Source organism: Dermacentor andersoni, chromosome 2, assembly GCF_023375885.2.
Source record: "Dermacentor andersoni chromosome 2, qqDerAnde1_hic_scaffold, whole genome shotgun sequence".
Classification (NCBI taxonomy): domain Eukaryota; kingdom Metazoa; phylum Arthropoda; class Arachnida; order Ixodida; family Ixodidae; genus Dermacentor; species Dermacentor andersoni.
The window spans coordinates 213,724,509-213,750,815 of NC_092815.1; the positions used below are offsets into that span (position 1 = coordinate 213,724,509).

Consider the following 26,307-nt stretch of genomic DNA (forward strand, 5'->3'; position numbering starts at 1 on the left):
GCGGGAGCACGATCGAGGCGCAGCAGAATACATGTAGCGCTGAGTCATATCGAGTTAAGGCACACTCTGAACTGACTTTTAAGGGCATCCCGAGCGGTTTTTCGTTTATTACGCCGCCGTTACCCTGAGTTAAATTGTGCCGCCTCGCTCCAGCTGTTGCATTTCGTGTGGGGCTACTGACAGAATACGGTTTACAGGTGGCACGATGGCCTCGACTGGAATAAACGCACACGACACCAAAGATTGAGTAAGCCTGAAAATATTTTATTTGCATTTTACAAGTACAACAAACAGCACACGTCTACGCATCCACACAAACGCGGTTACATAGTCAAGAACATAGTCAAGAAATGGCTCATTAATAAGGGTAGCACAAACGCACAAGAAAGAAGACCTAAGCTACAAAACGTACGGTCGGCTGTTAAGTATAATAATTTCCCTGTCACCGCGTGTCACTTTTATACAGCATCTTTACAGCACTGCCAGGCCGGGTAGTTTGGCGGAAAGAACGCAACAGCGTATACGGCCGTCAGCTGCCTCTTCCTTACGGGTTTCATAATTATACTAATCTCCGCATCAACGTCGTGCAAGTTCGCATACAGGTATCTGTATCTGAACCATATGTGCCAGCTTAATACACGTGTAGTGAAATTATGATAACCACTGTGTCTTGTCAAACGTATTGGTTTTGCAAATGCGCATTACAGCTGACGGAACGACGTACTGTAAGTGAAGCACAAGAGAACAAGGACAAAAGGAGGATACAACACTTGAAGAAATGAAGAATTAGTAGGCATACAGCAAACAAGCGATGACGGAGAACACACAATGATGCATCGGGTGTTCTGTGACATCGGTTTGCGTACTTACGGTGTTATGGAGATCAACGGCATAAAAACGTACCTTCAAGCGTACTCCCTCAACCTCCGCCGCATTCATTATGATAATCAACGCCTAAACAAAATGAGGCACTATTCTTTGCCAAGAGTAGACCTTTTTACAGCAAGTCCATGTAATGACTCGCAGACGAAACCAGCATGCTTTCGAAAATATTTTACCGCCGTAGTATTCGAACGCCAACGGCCAGGAAACACATCGATACCAATAGGCTGTCGGCTGTCAGTGGTTAATCGAGCACAAAAACTTTGACGCTATGACTAAAAAGCAGCTTCAACAATCAAATTAAAAAAAAATCAACTGCCTATTTGCCTGAGGTAAAAAAGCATCCTTAGACACCTCGATTGTTCATGTCAATGGTTTGTGTAAATTAAAAAATTCAGCATGTTCAGCGGCCCTAGCAGAGAAAGCACAAATTAAAGTATTCGACCAAATTACAGTAGCTCCACTTGCGCGCTTACCCTGAAACGCGCCTCGATTGATTTTTCGCCCTCTGTCGCCATTTGTTGAACTTGAGAGTGGGCGGGGCCTGACTTCCCTCTCTATGCATAACATTTCTCTGTTGGTCTTATCGTCTTTTCTATCGCTCTATGATGCGGATTGCAGAGCTGTGTCCTTTTTGTTGCTGCTTTGAGTTGGACTTCTCAATTCACTATATGTATGCCACTCGCTCTTATTAGAAATCTTCACGGAATAACTAAAAATCTTGCTATCACTCATTAGATTGTCTTTTCTTTGGAAGTTTAAATGTTTTCATTTTTTGTTTTTGTTTTCTTGCGATCACTACAGCAATGTCCGCGCGTGAGCCATTTCTAACACTTAATAAACATTATTGCAGATTCAACTCCCTAAAATTCGCATATGAAAGCAAAAGCTGAGCAGAACGTGTTGCCATGGTTACCGAACTTGAAAGGAAAACGGTTTCTTCGCATACTCACCTAAGCTTACATACACTATAAATGTATGCAGGCTGCATACGAAATGAGGCCGCCGACGTGCGCGCTGTGAGTTCGGCGCTTTACCATAGTTCCCGAATTTTTTTCCCTATCGCACGCGAAACAGCCTGTATATATATATATATATATATATATATATATATATATATATATACACTCAAAGTGAGTCACCGCAGCCACGCGTCGCAGTGCGCTAGTAGCCTGTATTTGTCGGTAGCTTATCGATGCATGCACTATTAGCAAATGCTAAGCTTTTCTCTCCCTGTCTCTGTTTCTTTTTTTTTCTTATCGCACAATTGAACGATCTCATTGTAATTCACACCTTTGACCAGAGCGTTAAAGAAAATTGTTGTATCGTACCCAGTGCTGGGCAGTGTAGAAGATACATGTCTCAGATAACTATCTCTGATACTCTTTGGGTACCTTGCATCTGCATCACGATGCGCCTGCAAGACGTCTATCAGTACCTGTATTTCCGGTACATGAACGAATGGATCGTGTATCTTAAGATACAAGGTACTGCAATCGCGACATGCCAAATTATAAACGTTGGCTGAACTCGGATTCTCAAGCTGACACTACTGCCACAAAGCCACCTGAATAAAGCTGAAGGAAGCGTGACTCCTTTATCTTTCGGCCAGAGCCATCCAGCGAGGGCTGGCGATGGGGTCTGCGCGTCCCTTTCGGTGGAGCAGAGTCACCCGGTGGCGCTCGCGCCGTCTCGATAAAACTGCGAACGCCGGCGCGGCAGCCGACCTCTTGTTCCCATCATTTTCTTGTTTTCAGTTGCGTCGGTGCAATGACACTCGCTCGTAGCAGCCGTACTGCGCTGCGTACGCGTGCGGCATCCTTCGCGGAAATTCTGATGCCGCTATAGCGTCGTTATCGAGGTATCTCTTGTGTGCTGCTTTGTTACACAATTTGAAGAATGCAAGAATGCGGTTCCCTTGCGTCCAGCGGCTTTCAAACATTTGCTGCTTCGTTATATAGATGTGCAATGAGGAATTTGCGAATGTATCCAAGTATCTTAAGATACAAATGGAAAGTACCCTATCGGATACAATAATTGCGGTAATATCTTGTGCATCTACTGCAAATACTTGCTGCCCGAGTATCTTGCATCGTATCGTGATAGAATTGCAAAGTGTCGTTGCACAGTCCTAATCGTACCGTTAATCAACGGGCACAACTTGTACGCGTGCGTCGTAGATTTGACTACAGACTACATTTGGCGCTGCTGCATCACATTCGGAACCAAAATAAAAAATCCCACATTTACGCGCACCATAAATGACTATATATAGTAAAACACGTTGTCGGGCTAGTTGGTGCATGGAAGCGCCTTGTCCTGTCTGTATTTCTTCTTGTGTGCCGTCACTTTTGGCGCTTAATCTATTGAAAGACTATATATATATATCGCTTTCCGTAGATCGCCATCATTTGGCATTGAGTTCAATTTCGACTCGGCGCTAGTGCGTCAAGAGCGCTCAGCGGCACCTTACGCGTCGGTTTGAAACAAAGGACTCACCTAGCTACGAAGTGCGTGCATGCTTCATAACGGGTGCGACTGCGGAATCAACCCACAGGTGTCGCCAGCAGAAACTTAGAAAGCCCGTCTCGAGTGTAGAAATCGCGTCTCCCAGCAGCCCGCCAGACCGCAGACAACACAGCCGCCCGGTTTCAGCCGTCCCAAACGAACTCGCGGTCGCCAACGTGGCCGCCACTGCCGCACTCGAGCCCTGGCACCGTGCCACCGATACCAGCGGCGGGAGCGGCCGCTCTCTCTTGCCCTTCGGAAAAGGCGGCGCGAGCGCGACAACGCGGTCCGCAACAAAACGTTTCAGCTCTCTCCTCGGCAGCGCAGTTGGAGTGGTGTCGTTTCCCGCGCCGCGACTTCGCTATCGAGAATGCTTTTCACAACGGCACGATCGCTGCCCCCCTCGTTCGCGACCGGCAGCTGTCGGTGCCGTCTAGCTGTTGCTAACCTCACCGTACGCGGTACCCTTGCCCGCTTGCGGGCCGCGTCATTGGCGCTACCGCTGGCGTCGATAGCGAACTTGCTCCTCGCACTGTTGCCGCTGCAAAGTCACCACAGATAACGTCCACACTCTTTGAGACTTTCAGGGACTGATACAAGGCTTCTCGCTTAGTTCCCTCCTCCCTTCGGTCACGTGTCGTCACACCAACGACACGTTCGCCCGTTCTGCGCGTCCGGCTCGCGCGCGTTGCGGCCAACTCGTTGCTGCGGCCAACCCCTAACTTTTCGGCTAATTAGCATATCCATTTATTAGGAATGCGCAGTTTTACAATAAGCCAGAATTTGCATATTAACAACTGCTTTATTGGGATGTGGAATCGTCTAATGAAATCTGTTGTTTGTCTGTGATACCTTTGGAAACGTTACAAACAGGGAAGGGAAAAAGAATGTCAGACGTGATAAGGTATCATAAACACGGAATGTCCTTAACATAGGCAAGTCTGATCAGCTCAATATATGATAAATTTGAACCGCGGGAAATGGAGAAAAATGAATTAAGTGACATTACGCGGCTAATAGAAGTAGAAACGTGGACCTAATAGAAACTGCCCCCTTTATTTGATACATAGTCATAGCTCAGGCGAGTCAGAGAAGAACAGCTATAATTAAACCAAGGGCCGTCACCTTGGGTCACGACAAGCCCCAGGAGAAGCGAACTCGGCACGCGCCAGCAAAGCCGGAGGCTAATTTCATGTAATTGGTCGGTGAATTGGCTCCTGCTGTCTTCAAATATAAGTAGTCTTACTGGTCATATTAATTCCACATTTCATCCGAAAGAAGTACACTTATTCAAAGCAATCCTTTTGGTGTAATTGAGGCAAAGGGATTGTGCGGTTTTAAAGGTTGGTTTTAAATCAGTTTATGATTTTTCTTTTTTCACAACGCCAATGTAATATCACTTTCAAGGTCGTACAAAGTGTGCAAACAGGAGATCCAGTGCATCTTCAGCGGCTGCACATTCCTAAGCATTACCTTGCTAAATGAAACGTGGGGACCTGAAAGGGCCAAATATGGTTCCTGAAAGATACAATACGAGCCCGCCATCGGTGAGGTGATGCTTTGAAGTTAGTCTGGGAAACTGCGCAAAATTTTCACACAAATTTCGACCGGATGCATAGACAGTTGTGCAAAATCTGAAAACGTCCTTGCGGCAATGTGAACACCAAATGCAGAGGTGGAACGGGGGGGAGGGCGGGGGAGGGAACGTGTGATGTCGATACGGCGGTGTGTAACAACCTTCGCGCTTATCTTCAAGCATCGATTGTCGCTGCTGCTGGTCCCCCCATCGCCGACATACCGTAGAACGTGTAGTCTAGTGCCTCGGTTCGAGCATCTGCTCATGCTCGACGCAGTACTTTCCGGCACGTGGAAGTTTGTCTCGCGCTGCGCGCCGTTTCGGATGAAATGCTTTTCCTCCTCTTCTAAGATGCATCTCGGACCCGTCCCTGTCACTACAGTTGAGTTGAGTTGTTGTAGGCTACTGGTGGGATTAGCCTTGCAGTTGCTGCCGGCAATTGCTCCACCGTAGCGGCACTTAAAATAAATAAGTCACATAATCAGACACAGACCTCCCAATTACAAATGGTCACTCCTCAGTTCACCATGTGGAAGCCAAATCCGTGTCCTGTAGGTAATTTAACAGAAGGCGAGAGACCTCCTTCCTACACAACCGGTTCCCGCGCGGGAAAACAATGTCCTGAAGAGAACTGTGAGGAAGTCCTGTGTTCTTGAGGGACCCGAATAACACCCTCCTTTCCGCGTTATACACAGTACAGCACATTAGGTAATGTTCTATGTCACCGCACACACCACACGTTGAACATAATGGTGATAACGCCAGGCCAGCCTTATACATCCACGCAGGGGTACGAGCAGAGCCCGTGCGAATGCGGAGCAGTAAGGTGGCTTGGTTTCTTTTGAGACCCTTGATCACACATGGCTTGTGAGGTGAGCTCCACAAAGAATTGAAGTAGCACGACACCGCTTCTCTGAAGAGTCTCTAGTCTTCTTGAGGCACTTTTCTCAAACGATTCCCAGACAGCGCTCTATGGGCGAGGCTGTCCGCCATCTCGTTGCCTATGATACCTATGTGTGATGGCACCCATCGGAAACGTATGGAGAAGCCTTTGACACGGAGATTTTGCACCGAACGTAGAGAGTTTAGAGATAAGGCATCAGTAGGGAAACCGTGCTCTAACCTTTGAAGGGCGGATTTCGAATCTGTAAGAATGAGAACAGGTTGAGGCGTACAAAACCGTAGCTTTTTGAGAGCTGCCTCAATAGCAACGCTTTCGGCCGTTGTGGAGGACACGACAGTAGTGAAGCGAACGGACCAATTATACTTCAAAGAGGGAATGTGAAAAGCAGCTGCACTAGATCCTCTGACCTTGTCCACAGAGCCATCAGTAAAAATTTGAAGATGACGTGCATATTCAGTTTCAAGATGTTCCAGTATGAGCGAACGCGTTGCCGCCAAAGGAGAACTCCGCTTAGCACGAACGTGAGGAACTGCCAACGAACAATCGAGGCTCGCGAAAGACCAAGGTGGTTTCAACCTCTTAGTTCGACCTCTAGCGTCAAGACCCAGGTAACCAAGAGTATTAAGGGCCAAGTACGCTCGGGACTCGGATCTCTTTCGAAGGCGCTGTAGAAGGGCTCGGCCGGCTGCCGCCTGTTTGAGGCGGCCAATTTGCATCAATAACCTTTGTGAAGCGACTAAGCTAAGAGGTCTCGATAGAGATTCATAAAGTACTGCATTGTTAGGAGCAGTCTGCGGAACGCCAAGAGCCCTTCTTAGGCCCTTTCTGTGCAGAACCTCAAGTCGTTCCAGCTGTGATATCGATGGGGAAATTAAAGAGAGCTGATACATTATTCGACTCGTCACTAGTGCATCGTGCAACCTGATCATTGAAGAAGGGTGATTTCCCCATTGCTCACTTGCAACTCTACGGATCACATTGAGACGCGAAGATATCGATGTCACAACCGAGTCCTCAGCTCGTCGCCAGTGTAGGCGGTAGTCAATAATGACGCCCAAAAAGCGCTTGTGTTTCAATTGTCAAAGACAAGATTGATTAAGGTCTATCTTCAGCCGCGCATACCTTCTTCCTCTACCTGGAAACATGATGAATCCAGATTTTTCCACCGAGAGAGTCAACCCAACACCTTGAAGGTAATTTTGAACTGAAAGTAATGCCTGTCGAGCTATCAGAGCTAAACGCTTGTGTTGATATCCGGTTAACCAAAGACAAATGTCGTCCGCGTATATCGACATATGGACATGCCTGCAATGTTTTGCACTGCAGCGGGAAGACCAGCCATTGCAACGTTAAAGAGCGTTGGGGAAAGGACACTTCCCTGAGGTACACCTCGCGATACCGCCCTTTCGGTGCTTGTGGTACTTCCTAACCGCACTTGAATTTTCCAATCACTGATAAATGAGTGAATGAATCGCAGAAGATAGCCCTGTACGCCCATGGCCTGCAAACTATTTAGTATAGAGCTCTGAAGGACGCTATCATAAGCCTTTGATACGTCTAGGAAAATAACTAGTGTTGAAAGGCCGAAAGCTCTATGATGTTCAATATGGCTTATCAAGTCCAAGACGCTATCTTGCGCGCCTAAACCTGTTCGGAATCCAGTCATGCATGTTGGCAGAGCCCTTCTATCTTCGAGCCACCAAGATAAACGCTTACTTGCCAGCTTCTCCATGAGCTTAGCCACGCACGACGTCAGTGATACAGGACGATACGAGGCCAAGTCTGTCATCTCTTTGCCGGGCTTCAGCACTGGGACAACGCGAGCCACCTTCCATGAAGGAGGAACGTCGCCAGTCTCCCACACTCGATTGAGATAGCTTAGGAGCATCTTCCGGTGTTCCAGAGGTAAGTTCTGCATCATCTGGTTGGTGATGCCGTCAGGACCTGGTGCACATCGACGCCGCAGGCTGCTGAGTGCTGTCTGTAGCTCTCGAAGTGTAAACGGGGCGTCCATCACAGACGTAGATGTTGCAGGCAGAGCGCAGGGATGAATTCCTGAACTTACACTTACAAATGCATCTTCAAATTCCTCTGCCAAGCACACGAGAGGTTTCTGCTTGCGCAGTGCAAGCGCTTCGAAAGGTTTACTAGGACGAGAATCTCCAGCAAGACTGCCAAAGACTCGCCAAATTCTCGTCATCGGTGAGAAAACCGTTAAGCTAGCGCAGAAGGACGCCCACTGCGACCTACAGAGCTTGTCCGTATGGCGCCGAATGACAGAGTTAAGCCTATTGTAGGTCGTCTTCAAGGATCTGTCGTCCTTCTTCCGCATCAGTTGTCGCTCCGCCCTTCTGCGCGCTGCGCAAAGGTTCCTGAGTTTCAAATCCGGAGTCGGAAAATGATTAGGCAACTTGACCGCTGTGGTAGCCGCCATCTTACCAGAAATCATTTTGTCTATGACATCACCAGAAACACATGCAAGTTGCTCGATGTATTTGTCCCAATTAACAACATGGCTAATTGTAGAGCCGCGCATATGGAAGTCGGCAGTAAACACTAATATTGGATAGTGATCACTTCCCATGCGGTCAGGTGCAGTTGACCGCTTCACGTGGACGTCAGATGAATGCAAGGTTAGGTCTATAGATGTGGCTGAGGCTGGAGGCCGGAAGAAAGTCGGACTTCCGTCATTGGCCACGCACAGGTCCAAACTGTCGATAACTTCTACAAGTTTGCGTCCGCGGGAATCTGTGTTCCTGTCACCCCAGACAGAGTGATGGGCGTTGACGTCCCCGCAGGTAATTCGGGGCGCCGGGCAACGGTCATAAAGCTGCTGGAGAAACAAGTCCATTGCTACCTTCTTCCGCGGAGACACGTATACGGAGGCAACAGAAAGAGTTCGGAAGCCAAGCCGTATCCTCACAGCTCGATACCATCTCAATACTATCGGTGCAAAGATCGGTGACGTTCAAAGCCACATGAGGAATCTCTCTTCGTATGTAAAGCGCGGCACTTCCCGCGGGAAATGACTTTATGCAGCAATTCTTATGGGCGACATATCCAGTCAAAGATCTCCCGCTTGGTAGGCCAGCCTCCGAGAGGGTTAATACTGGAACACACGTATCTTTTAGAAATAATTTAAGTTCTGCTAATCGACTTATAATCCCAGCGCAGTTCCATTGCATAATAAACGGCACTTTTCGGTGATTTTTTGTTGCACGAGGTTGAAGAAGACTAGCCATATTATAAGGTAAAGGTCGCTGCGAAGGTGGTAATCATGGGCTCAAAGGAAAGAACGAGCTGCAGAAAGTTCTTCAGGGTGCCAGTCTGCATCGCTTGAACATATGAACGCAGGACTTCAAACAATACTCGCAGAAGGTCGGACAGGTCCTGATTTTTGAGCTCCTTATTTTGCTGTACGCACTGCCTCACAACTTCAACAAAGGTTGCGGACTGGGACCCACTCTTGGCCACTGCAGCTGCTTTCTTCATCTCTTTTGAGGCGATGGAATGTCCTCCATGTTGTTGGGTCTGGCTGTGAAACTTGTCTGGCTGTCTGGCTGTCGAGTCTGGTCGCTGAGAAACTTGGACACTTTTTGCTGCCGCAGATCGAACAACCGACTCACCCACAGAGGACTTTGCCGTCTTGCTAGGCTCAGGTCGCTCACTGACGTTGCTGGTTACCACGCTACCAACTTCCGACTCTAACGCAGGGAACTCAACTTCCGAATCTAACGCCGGGAACTCGTCACTTCCAGGTATCCGCTTCTCAGTAGGTTGTGGTTTGGGACCACTAATGAAGGACACTCAGCGGTGTAAGGCGCTTACACGGAAGGGGCAGCCACCAAAACTCGCTGGATGGTCACCACCACAATTAGCGCAAGCAAAATCTGCCTTGCAGGCTTTGTAATTGTGGACGCCACCGCATCGTTTGCAACGTTGATCTTTGATGCAAACTTTAGCTACATGCCCAAAGCGTTGGCACCTAAAGCATCGGGGAGGAGGTTCAACGAATTCTTTAACTGCATGCTTGGTAAAACCGAGGTCAATTTTTTCGGGACGCTCGGTGTTAGGAGCAAACGTTATCACAACAGAGTTAGTAGGTTTCGCTGCACATTCTTTTTCTTGAGTCCCCACCCGGCGCATGAGACGTTTCACGTGCAGAACACCTGGCGGTTTCAAGTAGTCAAGAAGGTCGCTGTCACTACACGCCTTCTTACCCCGCTAACATTTATATGCATAGCACGTCTTCACCGAGCGGCTCATGTGCATAAAAATGAAGAAGTATCCCTGTTATGTCGCATATGCCACTCTAGCCTCGCGCAGAGCTCTGGAAAGACTAGACGTGGCAGCGTCTAGTCTAGCCCACAGCTCTTCTACGAATTTCTCTAGGTGGCCTTGCTCCCTAGCATGTGCATTTGCTGAACGACCGGTCACGCTAGGAGTAGAACCCCAGCAATTCCGCCATTTTTTTTTTGTGTCCACTTCCTGCAACAGCTGTGTTCTTACTGCCGGCGAACATTTTTACACTTCGCCGGTGCCAAACTGTCAGCAGACGGTCCATCGATGCTGTCATACTGAAACCACACGACGGCCCTATCGCCGCGCCAACGTGGCTGCTACGGAATTTTCGCCAATGATTACGACGGTCACTGCTAGTTTTAAAGCGAAATAATTTTTTTTGTTCGCTTCTTTCCGTGGTTGATGTTCCACGGCGGGAGTTTCACCCTCAATGCAAAGGCGCGCGTTCACACAGAGCGCCAGCTAGCTCTTTGAGACGCACTTAGTGGCTTGCGATAGTTTTGTGGCATCCGAATAATGGATGATGATGATGATGATGATGATGATCAAGATATTCGGTCATCTAGTTTGCGGGTGGCCGCCTCAGTTCAGTAAACCATGTGACCTGGCCGCCTGCCTTTCCCTGTTTACCTACTGACGCTGGTCATAAGAGCTGACGCTGAGTGTCCCGCTGCCCCGGTGTGGGTTGGGGGAAGGAAGGGACGTCGATGTTTCGTTAGCACTCCCATACCGTGTGGTACGCGGTGTTTGGCGCGTGTCAGAATTTGCAGTCCTATTCGTACCCTACCCATGAAAAAAAAGAAAGTGCACAAAAGAAACCCTTGGATCACAAGGAATATAATACATATGAAACGTAAAATGTCAAGGCTGAGGAAACTTAAGGGTAAGACATCAAATCCCTGTTTCTCTGACAAAATTAGAAAATTGGCACATGAGTTGAAAGTAGCGATAAACGAAGCAAAACATACGTACATGAACGTCACACTTAGCAACTTCATCAAGACGGCTCCTCAAAAATTTTGGAGATATTTCAACGCGAACGTGCATAAGCAAAGCAATCTGCCGCAGAAGGATGCTTTCCAAAGAGCAAATCAGTTTAATAACTTTTTTAAATCCGTTTTTACACAAGACAACGGAATTTCACCAGATTTAAACCACCAGCCGAGGGGAACCGGCGACATACTTGGTGATATAGAGATAACAGAATCAGGTATACTTTCACTGCTGCTTAACATCGACATTAAAAAATCTTGTGGCCAAGATGGGATCCCCAATACTTTCCTCAAGAGATACGCAGAATGGGTCTCTAAATACCTCTTACTTATCTTTAAAAAATCTCTAGAATCGTCTGACGTACCCAAAGACTGGAAAATAGCAAAGATTGTCCCGATTCTCAAATCAGGTGACGCAACAAGCCCATCAAATTATAGACCGATTTCGCTAACCTGCACATCTTGCAAAATTCTCGAACACATCATACTAAAACACATCGTAACCTTTGCGGAAGATAATAACTTGCTTAGCATCAACCAACATGGTTTCAGAAAAGGACTGTCTACTGTTACGCAACTGACACAAACTGTGCATGATCTCGCTCTAACAATTGATAACCGCGGGCAGACTGACATAATATTCTTAGATCTATCGAAGGCCTTCGACCGGGTATCCCATCCTAAACTCCTGGGCAAACTACAACACATTCTCGGATCTGGCAGCATAATAAACTGGATAAAAGCTTATCTTGCAGGTCGGCAACAGTACGTAGAAATTGAAAGTCAGCAATCTGATTGGGTAGAAGTGTCATCCGGAGTACCACAAGGAACAGTCTTAGCACCAATTCTTTTCTTACTATACATCAACGACATGGCAGATAACATAAAATCAACAATGCGCATGTTTGCAGATGATTGCATTATATATAGGGAGATTAGGAACCATAATGATCAAGTAATACTAAATCACGAGCTTGCGCAAGTAGCAAATTGGTGTCAGGCATGGCAAATGAAGATTAATTTAGACAAGACTGTTTTTATGGGAGTAAGCCGAAAAAGAACCCCTCTAGAATTCACCTACACGATCGAACAGCAAAAATTAAAGATAGTCGATGATTATAAATATTTGGGCATTGTCCTATCATCCGATATGAAATGGGACAAGCATGTGTCACACATATCTTCTAAGGCATTTACAACACTTTGTTCGCTTAAACGCTCTTTAAAATCTGCCTCACCAGACACTAAGAGGCTAGCCTACACCTCATTCGTTCGTCCTATATTAGAATATGGTATTACCTGCTGGTCTCCACATACCAAACAATGCATAAAACGCCTAGAAACAATACAGAGAAAAGCCATCAGATTCATTTATAATAGGTACAACCGTAATGATTCTCCGACAGAACTCCTCGATAAAGCTTGTCTCCCGACTATTTACAAGCGTGCGAAATACTTACGTCTCAAGTTTCTGTTTCACCTCCTTAACGGGGCCTACAAATTAAACAGTGGTGCATATGTATCTTTCACTGAGCAGCGAAACACTAGAACTAAACATCATAAACATTTAATTGAATACAGGTTCCACACAGACACATTCAGGTATTCTTTCTTTCCCCAGACAATCAGAGACTGGAATTCATTGCCTAGTGATATCATAATTTGCTCACCTGACGATTTCCTTCCTATGATGGAAAAATATGTCTATGAATGCGCATCTTGATTTACCAGTATCGCCTGCAGACCCCGCATTTTTTGGTTTTGATGTACTTTTTTGTTGTTTATCTTATGCTTCTGTATTTCTGTTCATTAACCTTTAAACTGACTCAGGAAGGTCACACCCTTTGTTGTATTACTCAACTACGTCTACTTGTAAACCACAATACTAACAAGTGTATAAGTTTGTCATTCTTATTTTGATGCAATGTATCTTCCCATGTCCTGCAACAGCCTCAAAATGGAGGCTAGCAGTATGTATGAAATAAATAAATAAATAAATAAAAACACAGGCTATTTTGGGCTGTGTGAGAAAGTGTCTCTTTATAGTTGTCTGCAAGTTCTCGCCTCCTCTTTAGAGAGCTTCGGGCGTGGCGGGGTATAAATTGTACTCTCCAGTCTGCGGCGTGCGAGCATGTGCGTGTATCTGCGCGGTACGCGTTTGTCTGAAAATATATATATATATATTCTGGCGTTTTACTTGCCAAAACCACGATCTTATTATTAGGCACGCCGTCGTGGTGGGTGCGTCTTTCATTTTGACCACCTAGAGTTCTTTAACGTGCATCCAATGCACGTTACACAGACGTTTTCACACGTTAGAAATTGTAGGGTACTCGACGCACTTTCCGGGGACCAGCTATCTACGATTGTATCTAACCGTTAGCCCGCCTACCTGGGCAGTCCGTGTTCGAATGAGTAGCGCATCGAGCTGCTGCGCTGAAGGAACATTGTTCGAAACCAACCGTCGGACCAACTTGGGTCACTGGCTATGTGGCAATGTGTACATGCGTGCCCCTCTTCAACGAAGCTGTTTCACGCCGACGTGGTTCACTCTAGATGCGGGACTGGGTAGGCAACGCTGTTCGAAGAGACTCTTTGACGGTGACTTGGAGCACTGCTAATGCGCCGCTCAGTATGTGCTGGTCTTAAATAAAGCTCTTTGATGCCATCCTGGGTCACTGGGTATGTGCCAGTAGGTGTGTGCCGCTCTATAATGACGAAAAAGATCTGTCGGCTGCAGCTACGCGCAAGCTAAAACTTAGCGGGTTTACTTCAGCGGCCGCGAGAGACCCATCCCACCCGCCGTTCATTACTCGCCCTTCTTCTTTCCTATGTTCGCACCAGTTCACATGTTTCATAAGGCTCGCGCGAGACAGAGAAAGAAGCGCCACAACAAACAAACAAGGTGGCCCCGCTCCCCTCCTGCAGCCAATTGGCCGTGGTCACTTGAAAGGTCGTTCACGTGGGCAGGCTAATGATGGAGGAGGTTCGATCCACTCCTGAGTGACTGTCTCCTTACGCCCACTGCGCAGTATAGTTACGTGGTGTTCTGAGCCCTTGCCAACTCGGAAGGGGCTGTCATAGCGAAGTTGAAGAGGACGACGAGGCACGTCGATACGGACGATACGTGAGAGAACGTTTGCAGGCTTGAGGGCTGGAAAACGTCACGTGAATCAGTGTGAGCAGAAACCAGGGCAAGTTTCCCACGAGCGTTGATTTCCGATGGCCGGACAACAACGCGCCGCCTCTTCGTTCTGTCCCACGCTCGCACCGCACATTCCTTGTCGTGCTAAACAGGCCGTTTAAGATAGCTTCAAGGCCTGCTCATTCGAGCTGCACATCGCGTGTGAGTACGCCAAGGCAGCGGCCAACTCCAGCGTGGCAGCATCATTACAGCGACTCGAAACAACGACCTCGGCTTTTGACGCTAACAAAGAAGCTCCCAGAGGCCCGCAGTTTCGTCGAGAATTGCGTTAAATCGGACTTTGAGTTCTTCAGGCTTTACTTGAGCAAGTTGAGGATGGCGTACTACTGGGGTCCTACTGGGCGCAGAGGAATGTTCGCAATGATCGAGCAGCTAGGCAAGCCCATGCTCTTTCTGACCGTCAGCATACTCGAGCTTCACCATGAGCGCCTGTTCCAGCTCGCCGAGTGAGCCAAACACCTGGTCCAAGCGCGCTGCCACAGGGTTCACACTATAGCCAGCTACCTGCGAAATGCTTGGGATAACTTCGATTCCTACCGTGAGTGAGATCTGCATAATGTATTAAATGTTACCTGTTCTGGACGCTTACGTTGTGTTCCGTATTCTCTTCTTCATTCCTCACTTTAGATTCGTGCCAGACTTTCAATTGAATTCTGACATTCCACGGGCATAAACCACGATTTGATTGTGAGGCACGCCGTAGCGGGGCACTCCTGATTAATTTTGACCACCAGGGCATCTTTAGCGCACCCTCAATCCACGGCACACGGGCGTTTTTGCATATCGCCCCCACCGCGAGGTCGCGTGATTTGATCCCGCGACCTCGCGCTTAACCACCGCGGCGGGTGCGTCTTACTTCTATCGTCAAACATTCTGATGTATTACGCCTTTTTCTTTGTCTTCGTTCGTGCTTAACTTGAGTGTCAGAAATACTCTTTGGTTGTTTGATATTTATAGCTACACAACACGGACAACATAATCGTTTTGTTCGACGGATTCCACGTACCGAGATACGCATATTACGAACCTATTGTCGTCAGATGCTCCCTCTATAGGAAGCAGATTGACGTGTGCTACGAGTGCGGAAGGCTGGCACACCGCGCCGACGTGTGGCCCAATCCCAACGACAAGATTTGCCGTGGATGCGGATGCAACAATCCGTCGCCTGACCATCGATGCGAGCCGCGGTGTCGACTGTGCGGAACACTTCACGGGAGACCGCAGGTGCAAGGCGAGATACAAGACCCCATACATAGCCAAGCGTCGCAACTAGAGCCAAAAAGACAAGAAGAGGAAGAAGCAGGCACAGCGTACGGCAGCGGTTACAACAGCAGCAGTGACTGTAATGGCAACGGAGGCTACTACCTAAATTTTCCAGAGATAGACCGTCATTTAGTCACCGACAAGAAAGGGGACGCTCGACTAGCCGCGGCGGGAAGGGCGGCACGGGAAAATCCTGATGCCGATCCCGCTCTCGCAACCGAGCACAGAGGCTGAGAAGCACGTCGATGACGCGCGGTGGCGGCGGTGCGGGCATCGCAGCTGTGGGCCACATTAATCAACAAAGTAAGCAGCAGCAGCAGCAGCAGCCGTGGCAGCAACAACAAGGTCACATGAGCACTGGGCAACAGGCGAGCTGGGCGGCTGTCGCCGCTTCTCCCGGCGGCGGAGGCGCTCCTGCGGGCCGCCCTGGCGGGACCGCCGTCGGCGGTGGCGGTGAGAACGAGCTCGAGCGAGTGATAGAGCGAGTCCTACAACAACGCCTAGAACCATTAGAATCGATAATTGTCGATCTTAAACTCGAAAATGCGCTCCTTAGAGAGGAAAATTTCAAATGGAAAGGCGCGGCTCCACAACCGCAGCAACCACAGCAACGTCAAACGACCATGCCGCCGTCCTCAGCGTCTCGATCACCGACTCCATCACGGCCTCAGCCGGCCGGGATGGACACGGACGACGAGGGCAGCTCGGGGGAGACGGCGGATGAACGCGATGATCGTCCAGTTACAGCGAAAAGGATCGCACTAGATCCCGCACGACCCGACACCAAACAGCGATGCGGCCGTTAGGAGAAACTACAGAAACGAGTAGACAGCACCTCGAGGAACGTTTTACAAAACAGACGGCACATATGAACGAAATGTTCAATAACGCGGTAGCTAAGCTATATGAACAAATAACACAAATGTTCGCCGCGCACTTGGCGCGCATAGACGACATAGAAGCGAAAGTGCCGCCAGCCGCAGGCACACCAATCAGAATGACGAGAAAGCCGTACGCTAGACAGCAACAACACAATCAGCAGCAGTAAAATACGCTCACAGACGTAGAGAGGCAACCGCAGCTGCAACCGCAGGAGCAACCAAGTCGCCTCGATGGCGACGGGTTAAATTAAACCCAAGAATCACCATGGCTACACACGCAATGAAGCAGTCTAACACTGGGAAACAATAATACACAATCTGGCAGTGGAACTGCCGGGGCAACAGGGGGAAGCGGGGTAATCTCCAGCAATTCATACGCAGCCGCGAGACGAAACCGGAAGTGATCCTTTTACTGGAGAGAAACCATCCGGTTAAACTAGCTGGCTACAAAGCCACAGACGCGACCGCGACGGAGAAGAAGCAAAGACGGAAACGGTCTACACCCCGCGTGGCGGGTGGCGCGCCGGCTGTCTCCCCCGCCACGCCCGTCGCCTGTCGCCGCCGTGCTCGTTCAACGTAACGTCACTGCGGCGCAGAGAGAACTTGCCTGCGTAAAGATACCTCACGTGTTCGTAGAATTAATTCCTAAAAGCGGCCGTGGGCTCTTCGTCCTTAACGTGTACAGTAAACCCACGCTGCAACACCGATTCGGGGACCTGCTGCGGGGCGCGCGCGCGGCTTCCGGCGGCGAGTTCCTACTTGTTGCGGGCGACTTTAACGCGCCCCACGGAGCCTGGGGCTACACCTGAGAAACACCCAAGGGCAAACACCTTAGGGAAGACTTGCAAGACCAAAGGCTTAAACTGATCGCGAATCCCGCCGATCCTACACGCAGAGGGAACAGCGTGAGTGCCGATACGCTACCAGACCTTGCGTTCGTTTCGAATGTAGCAACAGCGCACTAGAAAATACGCAGGAAGATTTTGGGAGTGACCACGCGCTGATCAAGATCACGATACGCACGGGCCCGAGCGGTCGTCGGACTAACCCCGAAGGCAAAGGTCGTAACCTCAAACTCGTGAAGTGGGACACGTTCCGGAAGAAACGAGAAGAAGCGGGGCGAGGCGACAAGCCAATTACGGACATAGACGAGTGGACCGGGACGCTCAGAAGGGACGTAGATGCAGCAACGAACGACGTTCCGCCCGAGGCGAACCTCGAAATAATTGACACCAGGTTCCTACACATATGGGAAGCAAAGCGAGCGCTCCTAAAGAGATGGAAATGCCAAAGACATAACAAGGCGTTGCGCAAACGCTTAGCACAATTAGACAGAGGCATCGAAGAACACGCGCTCCAGGTATGCAGGGCACAATGGGACGACACGTGCAACGGCCTCGAGAGGCAGATGACCGGGGCTAGCGCTTGGCGCCTCTTTAGACAGCTATTAGATCCGGAGGAGACTCGGGCCGCTGAAGGCCACAAGACTCGTAGACTAGTAAGAGATTATAAAGGCGATAACTTCCTCGACGCAATACGTGACCGTTACTTTAAGAAGGCCGAAAGCATCCAGCACGCCGAATACGACGGCGTCGCAAACGAGAAACTGGACGCGGAATTTAGCGAATCAGAAATTCGGATAGTCTTGTTCGAACTAAACACCCGATCGGCGCCCGGCCCGGACCGGGTTACCAACAAGATTCTCCGCGACCTAGACGACGAGTCAATCTCCCGACTCGCGGCCTACGTCAATGAGTGCTGGCGAGGGGGTTTCCTTCCCGAAGCGTGGAAACGGGCCCGCGTTATGATTCCTAAACCTGGCAAGCAAATTACGCTCGATAATCTGAGACCGATTTTGCTTACGTCTTGCGTCGGTAAAGTCACGGAACACGCAGTTATCACCCTCATGACCAACTTTCTCGAAGACCATGCATGACGCGTTCCCGCACACCATGCTAGGATTTCGCGGCAACCTCTCCGCACAGGACGTATTGCTTCAGCTTAAACACCAAATCGTAGACGACACTACCAGCTCCACTAAGGCAATTCTAGGCCTAGATATTAAAAAGGCATTTGAGAACGTTGAACACGAAGCGATCTTAAAAACAATTAGAACATTAGGACTACGCCAAAGAATGTATAACTACGTTAGATATTTTCTCGTGGGCAGGCGCGCATGCGTCGTCGTCGGCGGCAAGGAATCGCCGGTATTTGAGACGGGTCCGTGGGGCACGCCGCAAGGAACCGTCACATCACTATTACTCTTTAATTTAGTTCTACTCGGTCTACCCGAGAAATTAACAGAAATAGAAGGATTACATCACCCTCTGGGTTCCTGGGGGAGGATGTGACGGTCACGTCGAGCGAACGCTACAGGCAGGAGTAGATGCGGTTCAGCATGACCTGCGTGGAACGGGCCTCGAGTGCTCGGCTACCAAGTCCGAACGCGTACTCTAGAAACCCTCAAGGAGAGGTCGCAAAACCCTGCGCGACGAGGAACGGGAATACTCCAAAATGCGCATTATATTTGCAGATGGTACTCAGAGGGGCCTGTTAACCAACGCGTAAAAAAAAAAAAAAAAGGAGAAAGCTTTTCCCTCCGTCAAAGCAACTTATGCTTAAGAGAACGGTGAAAGGGGCTAGTTGGAACCGATTCATAATTACTACAGCGTCAGCAACGAAGACGAAGCAGAGACGCGAAATCGGATAATGACTCGCATCCGGGCGCGCATTGTAAGAGCTACTCATGCCAAGCACCGATCAATCGAGCACAAGTAACATCCCGACCCGCTGCAGCTGCTTAGTGGCTGTGGTGTTGGGTTGCTATATGCACGAGGTCCCGGGATCGAATCCCGGCCACGGCGGCCGCTATTTCGATGGGGGCGAGAAAGCAAAAACACCCGTGAATTTTAAGGCACTTTAAAAAAACCCAGGCAGCCGAAAATTTCCGGAATCCCCCTCCCCCCCCCCCCCCACGGTGGGCCTCATAATCAGATCGTGGTTTCGATGCGTAATTCAGTAATGTTCCTTCCCAAAGATGCGATAGCACGGGAATTAAGGCAGCCACCTTGTATAAACAAGAAGTTACAGTGACGTTTCACTTGGTGACCGCGGGTTACGGGCAAGGCTAAGGACGCGGACAGCATGAGCAGCTGCTTCAGATTATGTTTGCGCCGAACCACAAAGGGAAAGGGGGCGAACGTGGCGATTCTCTTCTTCACAAGGCGCCTTCCTCCTCCGGCGCTCGCTTCCTTCGCGGCGACAGAGGTAATTTCGATGATTTGATAGACTTCACTTGCGCGTGAAGAAAAAAAATGAAAACGGCGGATCCGACGCATTGTGAGAATCAATATAAGCCAAACTTTTTATGCTCTTTGCTTTGATTGGCGATAATAAGCGGTGACGTTAGCGGCGAATGTGTAATTTCTTCAACGTTCGGTGCTGTGCGCACGTAGACAAAATTAGAATCCTAGGGTTACACCTGCAGGCAAATGGCCATAACGGAGAGGTGCTGCGAAGACTTCGTTGTTCGGTAGATGACACGATCCGACTTTTGCGTCCGATCCCGAATAGACGCAATGGTATGTGTGAAGAGTGCGCGATCCGTATCGTGCGAGCGCCACGGTGACCACGGGACATACGGAGGCGGCCGAGGAAGCCGCGATAGCCCTAGCACTCGCCGCGGTGCCGAACGCTGCGATCGTGATCAGTGACTCACAGGCGGCAATCCGCGGCTTCGCGCGCAGTCGCGTCCCGCGGGAAAAAGCCCGCATACTCCAAATATCTGACGACGGCGACTCGTCATCACCCTCGCAACCCCAAAATTCTGCGGTCTTCCACCTCTGGACCCCGGCACACAGCGATGTTCCGCTCGCTGGCAACGAGGCGGTCCACGCCACGGCTCGAGGTCTCACACGCCGAGCCGCCGCTGACTATGTGGCCGCCGCCCCCGACCCCGAGAGCAGGGCATCGGATCTGCCGGATCGGGACACTACGACAGAAAAGCAGCAACAAGAAAAACAGTGGGCGTGAGGCGATCGCCTAACCACGTTCAGAGACCTCACACAACACTACAGACTCGAAAGACGCACATTCCCGCTACCACACGATAAATTAAACAGTAACGAGGCCGTAACATTACGCTTGCTCCAGATACACACCTACCCTAGCCCCGCTATCTTGCACCACTTCTACCCGCGTTTATATCCAACAGACGCGCGTAAAACTTGCGGACAGAGAGCAGACGCTCTTGGAATGTGCCGGCAACAACGGTAATCAAACCAGCTCCGTTTGCGACGCGTCCATAATCGCGGCCGTTGCCAGAGTACGGGAAGGCTCGAGCTCGCTCCTTCCCGACGCCGTCCCGCCGGGGACCTTCTCCGTAGGCGTCGCCGTCGCTGGGAGGAGGCTCTCAAAAGTTCAGAGCTGGCAGACCAGCTCTGGGGCGTCCGGCAAGCCGAAGATGCCGCCCGAGTCCAAGGACTTCGAGCCGCCACCTGAGGCCAGCACAACAATAACTGCCGGACTATTCTTTAATAAAGTTCCTTCTTCTTCTTCTATAGCTAGGAATTCTGGGCATTTGCTCAGTTTCTTTTTATCGCCACCACGTGGCGTATCGGCCTTGCATAATTGAAATTCGTGCCATAGCGTATGCCATGACGCACAACTAAAGGAAATACAATAAAAAGAAGCATACCCAGAGACTGTTGCTTCACCTCGGTACTTAACAACAAGCGCGCTTATGTGTCAGCCTTATCTCGGATACGACAGGCTACTTGGTCGACTGCAAATGAATCGAAAATATTGCTACACACCCGGCCAGACAGCTTGTCGGCATTCCGGATGTCTGTCCGCGATAACTGATCCAGCTAAGGTTCCGTTGTTCCTTTCTTTTTTTAATTGATTGCCTCTCTTATTTGTGCACCACTGCGGCAGCGGCCTTGCGTATAGCCGGCGTTATGTTTCATGGGTTTCGTACAGAACCAGTGTGATGCATTAGGAGGAAGCTTTAGGTTGGGCTTGTCCCCGATGCCGGCTGCTCATATATATGCAAAACGCAAGAATGCTTTTATTAGAAAACCGCTCAGCCAAATTGAATGATGCTGAGTTCACGGTAAATGTGATCGCTTTGGCGCAAACAAGCGAAGACGGAAGGGAACAAGGGGAGCGCCAACTTTCGGCTGTTTATTCTCTATTGTATAACATGCAATATTTACATGCAGGCGAATGCGCAACATTCATATTTAAGTTATGGGTTTAACGTGCCAAAACCACTTTCTGATTATGAGGCACGGCGTAGTGGAGGACTCCGGAAATTTCGACCACCTAGGGTACTTTAACGTGCACCTAAATTTAAGTACACGGGTTTTTTCGCATTTCGCGCCCATCGAAATGCGGTCGCCGTGGTCGGGATTCCATCCCGCGACCTCGTATTCAGCAGACCGACACCATAGCCACTGAGCAACCTTGGCGCGTAATGCGCAACATACAAAATAGCTTCAATCGCGCAACACCCTAATCACAGCCGGCTATCGAAAAACCTTCTTTCTCAAAGCAAAAATAGAACTGATGTGTCGCTAATACAAGACGAAGCTCGCTGTTTGTTATGAACGCTCCCTAACAATTCACATGCCATGGTGCCGCTGTTTTTTAGAAGAATCCGTATCTTGTCCAGTTGTGGCTCACACGTATGCGAATTGCAGTGCTTAGGCAAATGTGCTCCGTCCGTAGCTTTCAGGGACAGCTCATGTTCCTGCGCACGTTCATTGACGCATCGACGACTCCGGTAGCACATTTTGTGTACGGCTTGCCATGTACTTTAAAGCAGGCACGTTTCTTGCTACATCAGAAAGTATGCGTTCACACAGCTGGGCGAGCTTGCGTGGCGCAGAGAATACGACTGGCACCCCGTGTCTGTATGCAGCCTTTGTTAAGTTGTGGATTACACGGTGGATATAAGGTAACACGTTTGAGAGGAAACGTCAAATCACAGTGATCTTAAAAAACAAAATTTTGATTTAGGCCATGGCATTTTTACGAGAATTGTCGAGAATCGGTAAATCTGAAAGAAATATAAGTGCAAGCTCGTGGGATTCGACTAACGACGCTCTTCACGCACTATTTTCGTCTTTTGTGTGGTTATGCATTGGAGTGAAAGGCAGGAGGGTAACTCGCCTTCCCGAATTATGAAACATTCGGAATTACCCTTTGTTCGAAGGTTGGACATATGTCAAGGGCCCACGATCATCATCATCATCATCATCATTATCATCAGCCTAGTTACGCCCACTGCAGGGCAAAGGCCTCTCCCATACTTCTCCAACTACTCCGGTCATGTACTAATTGTGGCCATGTTGTCCCTGCAAACGTCTTAATGTCATCCGCCCACCTAACTTTCTGCCGCCCCCTACTACGCTTACCTTCCCTTGGAATCCAGTCCGTAACCCTTAATGACCATCGGTTATCTTCCCTCCTCATTACATGTCCGGCCCATGCCCATTTCTTTTTCTTGATTTCAACTAAGATGTCATTTACCCGCGTTTGTTCCCTCACCCAATCTGCTCTTTTCTTATCCCTTAACGTTACACCTTTCATTCTTCTTTCCATAGCTCGTTGCGTCGTCCTCAATTTCAGCAGAACCCTTTTCGTAAGCCTCCAGGTTTCTGCCCCGTAGGTGAGTACTGGTAAGACACAGCTGTTATACACTTTCCTCTTGAGGGATAGTAGCAACCTGCTGTTCATGATTTGAGAATGCTTGCCAAACGCACCCCAGCCCATTCTTATTCTTCTGGTTATTTCAGTCTCATGATCCGGATCCGTGGTCACCACCTGCCCTAAGTAGATGTATTCCCTTACCACTTCCAGTGCCTCGCTACCTATCGTAAACTGCTGTTCTCTTCCGAGACGGTTAAACATTACTTTAGTTTTCTGTAGATTAATTTTCAGACCCACCCTTCTGCTTTGCCTTTCCAGGTCAGTGAGCATGCATTGCAATTGGTCTCGTGAGTTACTAAGCCAGGCAATATCATCAGCGAATCGCAAGTTGCTAAGGTATTCTCCATCAACTTTTATCCCCAATTCTTCCCACTCCAGGTCTCTCAATACCTCCTGTAAACATGCTGTGAATAGCATTGGAGATATAGTATCTCTCTGTCTAACGCCTTTCTTTATTGGGATTTTGTTGCTTTCTTTGTGGAGGATTACGGTGGCTGTGGAACCGCTATAGATATCTTCCAGTATCTTTACATATGGCTCATCTACACCCTGATTCCGTAGTGCCTTCATGACTGCTGAGGTTTCGACTGAATCAAATGCTTTTTCGTAATCAATGAAGGCTATATATAAGGGTTGGTTATATTCCGCACATTACTCTATCACCTGATTGATAGTGTGAATATGGTCTATTGTTGAGCAGCCTTTACGGAATCCTGCCAGGTCCTTTGGTTGACAGAAATCTAAGGTATTCCTGATTCTATTTGCGATTACCTTAGTAAATACTTTGTAGGCAACGGACAGTAAGCTGATCGGTCTATCGTTTTTCAAGTCTTTGGCGTCCCCTTTCTTATGGATTAGGATTATGTTAGCGTTCTTCCAAGATTCCGGTACGTTCGAGGTCATGAGGCATTGTGTATATAGGGCGGCCAATCTTTCTAGGACAGTGTTCCCACCATCCTTCAACAAATCTGCTGTTACCTGATCCTCCCCAGCTGCCTTCCCCCTTTGCATAGCTCCCAAGGCGTTCTTTACCTCTTCCGGTGTTACTTGTGGGACTTCAAGTTCCTCTAGCCTATTCTCTCTCACCGTATCGTCGTGGGTGTTACTGGTACTGTATAAATCTCTGTAAAACCCTTCAGCCACTTGAACTATCTCAACCATATTAGTAACAATATTGCCGGCTTTGTCACTTAACGCACACATCTGATTCTTGCCTATCCCTAGCTTCTTTTTCACTGCTTTTAGGCTTCCTCCGTTCCTGAGAGCCTGTTCAATTCTATCCATATTATAGTTCCTTATGTCCGCTGTCTTACGCTTGTTGATTAACTTAGAAAGTTCTGCTAGTTCTATTCTATAGGGTTAGAGGCTTTCATACATTGGCGTTTCTTGATCAGATCTTTCGTCTCCTGCGATAGCTTACTGGTTTCCTGTTTAACGGCGTTACCACCGACTTCTATTGCGCACTCCTTAATGATGCCCATAAGATTGTCGTTCATTGCTTCAACACTATGGTCCTCTTCCTGGATTAAAGCCGAATACCTGTTTTGTAGCTTGATCCGGAATTCCTCTAATTTCCCTCTTACCGCTAACTCATTGATTGGCTTCTTATGTACCAGTTTCTTCCGTTCCCTCCTCAAGTCAAGGCTAATTCGAGTTCTTACCATCCTATGGTCACTGCAGCGCACCTTGCCGAGCACGTCTACATCTTGTATGATGCCAGGGTTCGCGCAGAGTATGAAGTCGATTTCATTTCTAGTCTCACCATTCGGGCTCCTCCACGTCCACTTTCGGCTAACCCGCTTGCGGAAAAAGGTATTCATTATCCGCATATTATTCTGTTCTGCAAACTCTACTAATAACTCTCCTCTGCTATTCCTAGAGCCTATGCCATATTCCCCCACTGACTTGTCTCCGGCCCGCTTCTTGCCTACCCTGGCATTGAAATCGCCCATCAGTATACTGTATTTTGTTTTGACTTTACCCATCGGCGATTCCACGTCTTCATAGAAGCTTTCGACTTCCTGGTCATCATGACTAGATGTAGGGGGTAGACCTGTACAACCTTCATTTTGTACCTCTTATTAAGTTTCACAACAAGACATGCCACCCTCTCGTTAATGCTATAGAATTCCTGTATGTTACCAGCTATGTTCTTATTAATCAGGAATCCGACTCCTAGTTCTCGTCTCTCTGCTAAGCCCCGGTAGCACAGGACGTGCCCGCTTTTTAGCACTGTATACGCTTCTTTTGGCCTCCTAACTTCACTGAGCCCTATTATATCCCATTTACTGCCGTCTAATTCCTCCAATAGCACTGCTAGACTCGCCTCACTAGATAACGTTCTAGCGTTAAACGTTGCCAGGTTCATATTCCAATGGCGGCCTGTCCGGAGCCAGGGATTCTTAGCGCCCTCTGCAGCGTCGCAAGTCTGACCGCCGCCGTTGTCAGTTGCTTCGCAGCTGCTGGGGACTGAGGGCCGGGGTTTGATTGTTGTGTTCATATAGGAGGTTGTGGCCAAGTACTGCACCAGGGTGGCCAATCCTGCTCTGGTGAGAGAGTGCGTTACCGGTTCGGGTCACCGGGATCAGGCTGCACTCCAGGCCTGTTTGTGCAATTTTCTCAACACGTGGTTTTTTTTTATATTTTCCGGTGAAGAATTGTGCGGCACCGGGATTTGAATCACGGTCCTCTTGCACGGGAGGCGGATACTCTACCGTTCCCGCAGGAGTTAAATTAAAAATTTAAATTATGGGGTTTTACGTGACAAAACCACTTTCTGATTATGAGGCACGCCGTAGTGGAGGACTCCGGAAATTTCGATCACCTGGGGTTCTTTAACGTGCACCTAAATCTAAGTACACGGGTGTTTTCGCATTTCGCCCCCATCGAAATGCGGCCGCCGTGGCCGGGATCCGATCCCGCGACCTCGTGCTCAGCAGTCTAACACCATAGGGCGATTCCACGAGAGATCAACACGGGTCAAAAATTTCATATTTTAGATTTCATTGAATATTTTATATTTTATGCGCATATCACTAGGTAGCACTAAAGTGAACGTGGCTTGTTTGCCTAATGAATAT

General features: G+C 48.8%; 1 protein-coding gene across 1 annotated transcript in view; it reads right to left on the minus strand.

The window, feature by feature from the left end:
* Positions 1–3,722, minus strand: part of LOC126540154 (monocarboxylate transporter 12-like) — a 117,618-nt gene extending 113,896 nt beyond the window's left edge. The window contains exon 1 of the mRNA XM_050186941.3: positions 3,382–3,722. The gene's annotated coding sequence lies outside the window, so the exon portion shown is untranslated. The remainder of the gene's footprint in view (positions 1–3,381) is intronic.
* Between the last annotated feature and the right edge of the window lie 22,585 nt (positions 3,723–26,307).